Genomic DNA, 7,598 nt, shown 5'->3' on the forward strand with positions numbered 1-7,598 from the left:
AGGTGTACGTGTCACGAGTGCAAAGATAAACCTTATTGAACTCTTCAACGCATCGTATAATGGAACGCATATGAATCATGTTTTTCTCTGCCACCAAATCAGTATCAGTCGATATTGTGCATGTACATGTGCTCTCGAAGAATAAAAGTCCGATTTCTCTTAAAACATAAACCATCACAGATTTTTCTTCATTCAATTTATATTTTTCTACACAGTTTGCATATTTGTTCAAACATTTATCATTTGTATGTCTGAGATGACTGCGGACTATAGGCATATCAGTCTTGAATAACTTCTTTCAATTGTCCAACTGTAACTTAATAACAAGAAACAAGTTACATCTGATAGCATGAACGTTTCGATGGCAAACCTAAGCAGAAGTTTTAGTTGTCGCGAATTTTTTGAGCTTTTTGTGACTGAAGATCACCACATGTGTTTAGAAGTTCTCGGTGCATGCCATATTCTTTCCGGTTCTTTTTGTATACGTGCCATATTCATCGAGCACTGCCGAAATAACCGGTCATTGACTGACCACTCTTAATGTCAACAGTTTGCTATAAAAAGCTAAATTTTGAATTAGTATTGACCTTCGTTCGTTGGAATTCTGGGCAGTTTTTTGACGTTCTTTACTTTTACGGTTCCCCGTAGAACATATATCCGATGCGTCGAGTAACTCTTAATTATTTGTTTGTAAGCTCTTTGTCTTCAGTTATGATTTGTTATCCTTAAATTGTACAAAGTCCTATTTTATTCTAATTTTGGAGGCTGCTTAAGCCATACTGAATTCACACACTTCACTGACATCATTGGAGGTTCCCGGATATGTATAGAATGGTTTGTTGAGTCCGTAGTTCATTCGGTGTGTTGGTACGTTGGTTGCGAACAAACTTCTCAGTGCTCATTTTGGGATGTTGAGAAGGATTTATTGCAGCTGTTCACGACACTCAATAATGTTTTGTAACAATATAAGCACGGGCATCCGTAAACGCTTAGTATTTTTTGCATGATAATGTCTACAGGAAGATAACCAAACAACGTGTGATCTAGTTTGGCAGATTAACTGGATTGTAATATGTTTGTTGGAATTAAATGTCACTCTTCTGATGTTAACGTGGATATTTTTGGTGGGAAAGGAGTAAAAACGACGTCGGAAACATTAATCATATACTGCGTTTCACAACTATAGAACCACCCATTTTTTCTGATTTTCCAGGGATATGTAAGGAGTCGGTTGAATTGAAGTATATAGTGTAGAATACAATAACTATCTTCATTTATAAGACTGGCCATTTGAAGTTTATTGTTGTGTTCAAGTGCGAAACATTCAAAATTCCAGTGTTTCATTAACTCTCACTGTTTTACAAAATTAACGTCAATTTTTACAAGAATTACAACAAGTTTCTAATTCGTAGGTCATTTTTAGTTCTCAATCAGTTCTAATCACTCATTTGGGTAGGTTTCTGCCAAGCTGCGCCATGTTGTAGTGTGTATCTCGCTCTACGCAGAGGATTGAAGCTATTCAAATGACTCATACTGCTTGTAAGCTGCATGTACTATTCGCCCGATCACTCCTCATAAATTCCTGACAGGGTTTTGATTTGCAACGACTAATGTGACCAGCGAATGGGACTTAGAGCAGTACGGCACAAGCCCGCCGGTAGTTGCTCTTCCATATAACCACCAGCACATCTCCCACAATCGCTGAATCGCGAATCCCAGCAGCAACGGCAATAACCCTCACGTACCGTAAAACAGCAATGGAAACAATCACCCCTATTCTGTAGTTCGATCGATTCGAAATATTTCGAACGACTTGATTAAATTCCATTCTGTATTCCGTTCGAGTTGTTTTTACATTTCATTCGATCTGTTTCTCTTAGAACATTAAAGGGGCAAAACGTTCGAAATAGGTGAAGCGAAATTATAGCTCGAACGAAACAACGATTTCGAACGAAATTAAAATCCGTCGGAATACAGAATAGGGCTGAATAACTTGCAGCAGTCACCGAAAGCGAAAACAAAAACAACGTTTATGCGCAGCAAATTATCGATCTTTTCAACAAATCCGAACGGGCGAACTGAAAATTGCGAAAAATTATTCATCCCTATTCTGTATTTCGATCGATTTGAAATACTTCGAACGACTTGATTAAATTCCATTCTGTATCCCGTTCGAATTGTTTTTGCATTTCGTTCGATCTGTTTCTCTTGGAACATTAAAGGGGCAAAACGTTCGAAATAATTGAAGAGAAATTATAGCTCGAACGAAATGGAAATCCGTCGGAATACAGAATAGAGCTGATCATCATGATCAAAAGGTTTAAGGGATGTGATTGATGGTGGTCTTCAGTTAACTGATTAACAATTGGGATCCATATTTAAGCTAATATAATATTGTCAAGTGTTTATTTATGATTATACCTGGAAACAAAATGACGAACCAAAACCTGACCAATACAATGTGCATCGCTCTCATTGAAAGTCACTTCAATCAAAAGCTATTTTTGAAATAAACATAACACACATATTCACTTCTAAAAATATAACTTTAACTTCCATGGTTCAAAATTGATTCGGCCAACCTTGTTCAACCAATATTTTTTCCTAATTTCCTAAACATTGCGTGGCAATAAACCGTTGCTTTTCACTTCGCTTCGGATGAGATATATTGTGGAAACAACAAGAATATAGCTGTTTTGTGTCCAGGGATTCAGTATATGGACAGGAACCGGTTCAGCAACAGAACGTTCATTTTTTGTCATATAACCATATTCTCGGAGACAGCCTAATCATACAACACTGGCAGCTGCCAGCGGCAGTAATATTGCTACCGAATAGTCTCCGTTGCTGAACTCAGTAATGATGGATGGCGGTGCAAGCAATCATTATCATTCCTCCTGCATTATCGTCCTCATGCAAATCCAATAATAGTAGCAACTATAAGAGTAGCGATAAGCAGCAAATCGAAAAACAATCCTCACCTCGAAATGAGTCAACAAACAGAATCTAACAAATATTTTAATAATATTAATTTGAGCTATTCCAACAGTAGTTTTATGAACGAACACCATTCACAAATTGATTAAGGTTTCATTTGTTGTTCTCTTCCTCGGAAAACTCGAGGTGTTTGTTTCTGAATACGTTTGGCCGCTGTAATGGCTGAAGAGCAATTCTGACATAGCGTTCCACCTTATTATACCGCCTTGGCTCGAACAATTTGCTGTCAAATATGCAATTTGGCTTCCACCGGGGTAAAGGGGCGAATGATTGTCTCGCTCTGCTATCTTCTGAACTTCAAATTGCATTTGCTCGTGAAGGATAAATGACTTCTATTTTTCTTTATATCAAAGGAGCATTTGATTCAGTTTCCATGGAAATTCTCTCAGAGAAGCGCTTCATAATTGTGGTCTTTCACCAATTCTCAATAATTTCCTGTACAATTTACTGTCAAAAAAGCACTTGACATCTCATGGCAGCTCGATATCTTCTCGTTACTGTTTTATGGGCCTACCGCAAGGCTCCTGCCTAAGCCCCCTCTTGTACAGTTTTTACGTCAATGGTATGGATGATTGTCTAACTAGAGACTGCACGCTGAGACAATTTGCAGACGGTGGAGTTATTTCCATCACGGGTACTAATCCCATCGTTCTGCAAAATTCGTTGCAAAATACCCTGAACAACCTGTTCACGTGGGCTCTCAAGCTGGCTCAAGCTCAAATTCTCTACGGAGAAAACCGAAATTGTCGTATTTTCTAGAAAGCACAAAGCCGCCCAATTCCAGCTTCACCTATCCGGCAAAACGATCATGCACTTTAATTTTTCAAATACCTAGGTATATATTTTGATTCTAAATATACCTGGGGAAGACACATTGCCTATCTGAAACAGAAATGCCAGCAAAGAATCAATTTTCTCCAAACTATAACCGGTGCATAGTGGAATGCCCATCCAGGAAGCCTCATTAGGTTGTACAAAACAACGATTTATCAGTGTTAGAATGTGGCAGTTTTTGTTTCCGATCAGCTGCCAGGATTCATATTTTCAAGCTGGAGAGGATACAAGATCGTTACTTGCGTATAGCCATCGAGTGTTTGCATTCGACACATACGATGAGTCTCGAAGTCTTGGCAGGTGTATCTTCGCATACTCTTCGGTTCACAGAATTATCTTACAGATTTCTCATCCGTTGCAAGATCATGAATCCATTGGTGATTGATAACTTCGAAAATCTATTCCAACTGATTCCTTAGTCAAGTCTTATGTCTTTATACCATGAGTACCAGGGCCCGAAATCTTTGAAGATGATGAAGACCGACTCTACTCTCAGTAGCTTCGCTTCGACTAGAACTGCTTCGGCAGTCGCCGCCAACAAAAAATGACTTGACTAGAAAATGAATTGACTTGCGCTGACTAGCGAGGATGACTGGTGAACTAGTCCAGTCAGTGGTTATTTTAACCGACTCGACTAATGAATACAGATCTGCCTCTTCATTCAACAGACTTCAATCCACATTTCCATTTCCCCCTGATACTAATTTTGTACCCGCGTACGCACATTTATATAAAGTGGAACGAAAACTTGATTCCTGATGCAAAAAAGTAGTTACCCCATCAATGGACGGTTTTTTTCAACCCATCGTGAACTCAAACCAACGAACTAGGGCATTTATCAAGTATGCTATAAAGGTCCTCGCATTTGTATTAGTTAGTATTAGGCGTGCAAAATAGCGCACACACACTGCACACTATTTTATACGTGTGAGTAGTTTTCGTCTAGGCTACAAAAAAATCTAGCTCACCTGTAGCGTTTGTCAAACCACGGTGAACTCAAATATCGATGCATGCAAACTTGCATGGGAGAGACAGAGAGAGAGGAACGAATTCGTTTTTGGGGGATGTCACTTCAAAATGCAATGAGGACAATTTGACTGGGAATAAGGGAATGATATTATATTCGAGTCGGTAGAGGGAGATAGTGACTAAACGCCCGACTGACTATTCAGTCGTTTTGGCGGAGAAACTGCGTGAAGAGCCAAAATTCATTTACCGACTGACTATGGATATAGTCAGTCGGTTAGTCAGCCGACTATCCTCAGTTGACTATGACTATGCCGAGTCCTGATGAGTACCTTACCCACGACGTGCACCCTTCGTCAGGCATCTCCAACCAAGTTTGCTTTCCATACTTTTGCAATTCCTCTGTTATTTTTTATCTGTCCATGCGGCAAAAAATCCATGGAATCCCAGATCATCTACGCTCCGATTTTATTCCGCCGATATTTTCGGCAGAATATAGGAAAGTGAGATCTGATAAAATGTTCTTTACTGATGGTTCTCACATAAACGGGTCCACTGGCTTCGGCATCTTCAATGAAAATTCCAGTGCCTCTTTCATACTCAGAGATCCTTGTTCCGTGTATGTCGCTGAGCTGGGTGCGATATACTATGCTCTAGGGATCATTGAAACATTGCCCATCGACCATTATTTTATTTTTTAAGACAGTCTCAGCTCAATAGAGGCAATCCGCTCAATGAAAATTGATAAAAGCTCATCTTATTTCCAATCAAGAATAAGACATCTGGTCTGTTGTTTTGGTCGAAAAATTATTCAAGATTATCTTAGCATGGGTTCCCTCTCATTGCTCGATTCCAAAATTCCATCAAGGTTGGGTGGCTACCATACAAATGAAACACAAATTTCTGCATTACTCGAGAATGATTCAAGCAAACGCAACCAAATTTGGCATGTGTAGATTTTAGGGCGCAATAAATGTTCCTATGGTAATAAGACACCCCTCCCCCTCTCTAAGGGGGGCTACCATACAAATGAAACACAAATGTCTGCATAACTCGAAAACTAATCAAGCAAATGGAGCCAAATTCGGCATGTGAAGGTTTTAGGGGGCACGAAATGTTTGTATGGTGAAAAGTGGTTGGTTGCATAATTCAAGAACTAATTAAGTAAATTAAGTAAATTAAGTAAATTACGTAAATTAAGTTCATGTAAAAATTAAGTAAAAAAATGCATATATTGAGCAATAAATGTTTCTATAGTGATTTGACACACCTAACCCCGGTCTAAAGGAAAGGGGGCTGCCATACAAATGAAACACAAACTTCTGTATAACTCGAGAAGTAATCAAGTAAATGGAGCCAAATTTGGGATGTGAGAGTTGTTGGATACCAGAAATGTTTCTATGACGGTATGACACCCCTTCCTCCTCTGGAAAGGAGAGGGGGTCCCATAAAAATAATGCACATATTTCAACCAAACATATTCCAACCATACATGACAATTGAAAATTTTCGGAAAACTCTGAAGGAAAATGGGAAAATTCGGAAAATTTAATTGTCATATAATCTACAATTACATATTGACAAGCGTTGTTATCCATTTGATATTAGCGCTAACAAAATTGATCTTTGTTCGAAATTGGAAATGGATTTTAGTGTGATAAAACGCACTCCTATATCTTCTTCAATCTATATAAATAAAAATGGTTCTGGTAAAATAAGAATAAGAAATAAAATTAAGTTTTGATAGAAGTACAAGGAATTTAATAGTAAAAAGTAATTTTAAAAGGGAGATTAGAAGACCAATCAATGAACAGTTCTACGATTGGACCAACGAACGTGCGCTTAGTAAGAAAACGTAAATTTTATAACGAAAAATAAATTTTGGACGGGACGAAGTTTGCCGGGTCGACTAGTTTTTCTAAATATCTCGAGAAAGGCTGCATTTAGAAGTAAATTGACAATGAGCTTTTTTGTTTTAAATCGCACCAGGATTCGTTATTTGGTGCTAAAATTGATTTTTAACATACAAAAATTCTATGTTTCGAAAATTCATGGAAATTCGATGTTCCACAAAGTAGGTCAAAAATAGTTTTACCATCTTTGACTCCTTTTAAATTTACTACATTACTACTATTTTATATGAAAAAAAATAAGAAGACATATTTTAGATATCGCAAATTAAAGTTTTTTTTTGGTAAATAAAAAATAGTACTTTTTTTTCTCATTGTATATTTTTTCACATTTAAACATCAATACTCTATAACTTTTCCTAAAACACTCGGCCTGATTCTACGCGGCGTGTGAGGTGAGATGGCAATTGTCACATCACCATCTAAGACAAGATGAGACAACTGGATTCTTCTGCAGGCTGTTGATAATAGTGACAAAATATTATTGATTCCATATGATAAACGAAGCTGGCCAGTATGTCAGACATTAGCACATATTTACATATATTTTAGATTTTTATCGCATATATTTGAGAAAGAACATCCGGCATCCCAGAATTTCATTTGTTTCGCTCATAGAGGTAAGATATTTGTTTTGCTACAGTCAGTACCGTATCTATAGATCTGATTGAACTTGGCTTGTTGTTAGCATAAAAATTTCGTTGTGTATCAGGACATTCTGCCGAATTTGCAGATATTTGATTTAGATTTAGTGAAACGGTTGATTGTATCCTGTAAAGTTTAGAGTTCTATTTGTTTTGGTCGTAGTTGCTGCTGCTCTCTGCGCTCTCATTGTTGAATTGTTGCTCTGGCTCCGGCTCCGGCGTATACCACGGCTTCTGAAATAGATAT

The sequence above is a fragment of the Toxorhynchites rutilus genome, chromosome 3 (assembly GCF_029784135.1).
Source record: "Toxorhynchites rutilus septentrionalis strain SRP chromosome 3, ASM2978413v1, whole genome shotgun sequence".
Taxonomy (NCBI): Eukaryota; Metazoa; Arthropoda; class Insecta; order Diptera; family Culicidae; genus Toxorhynchites; species Toxorhynchites rutilus.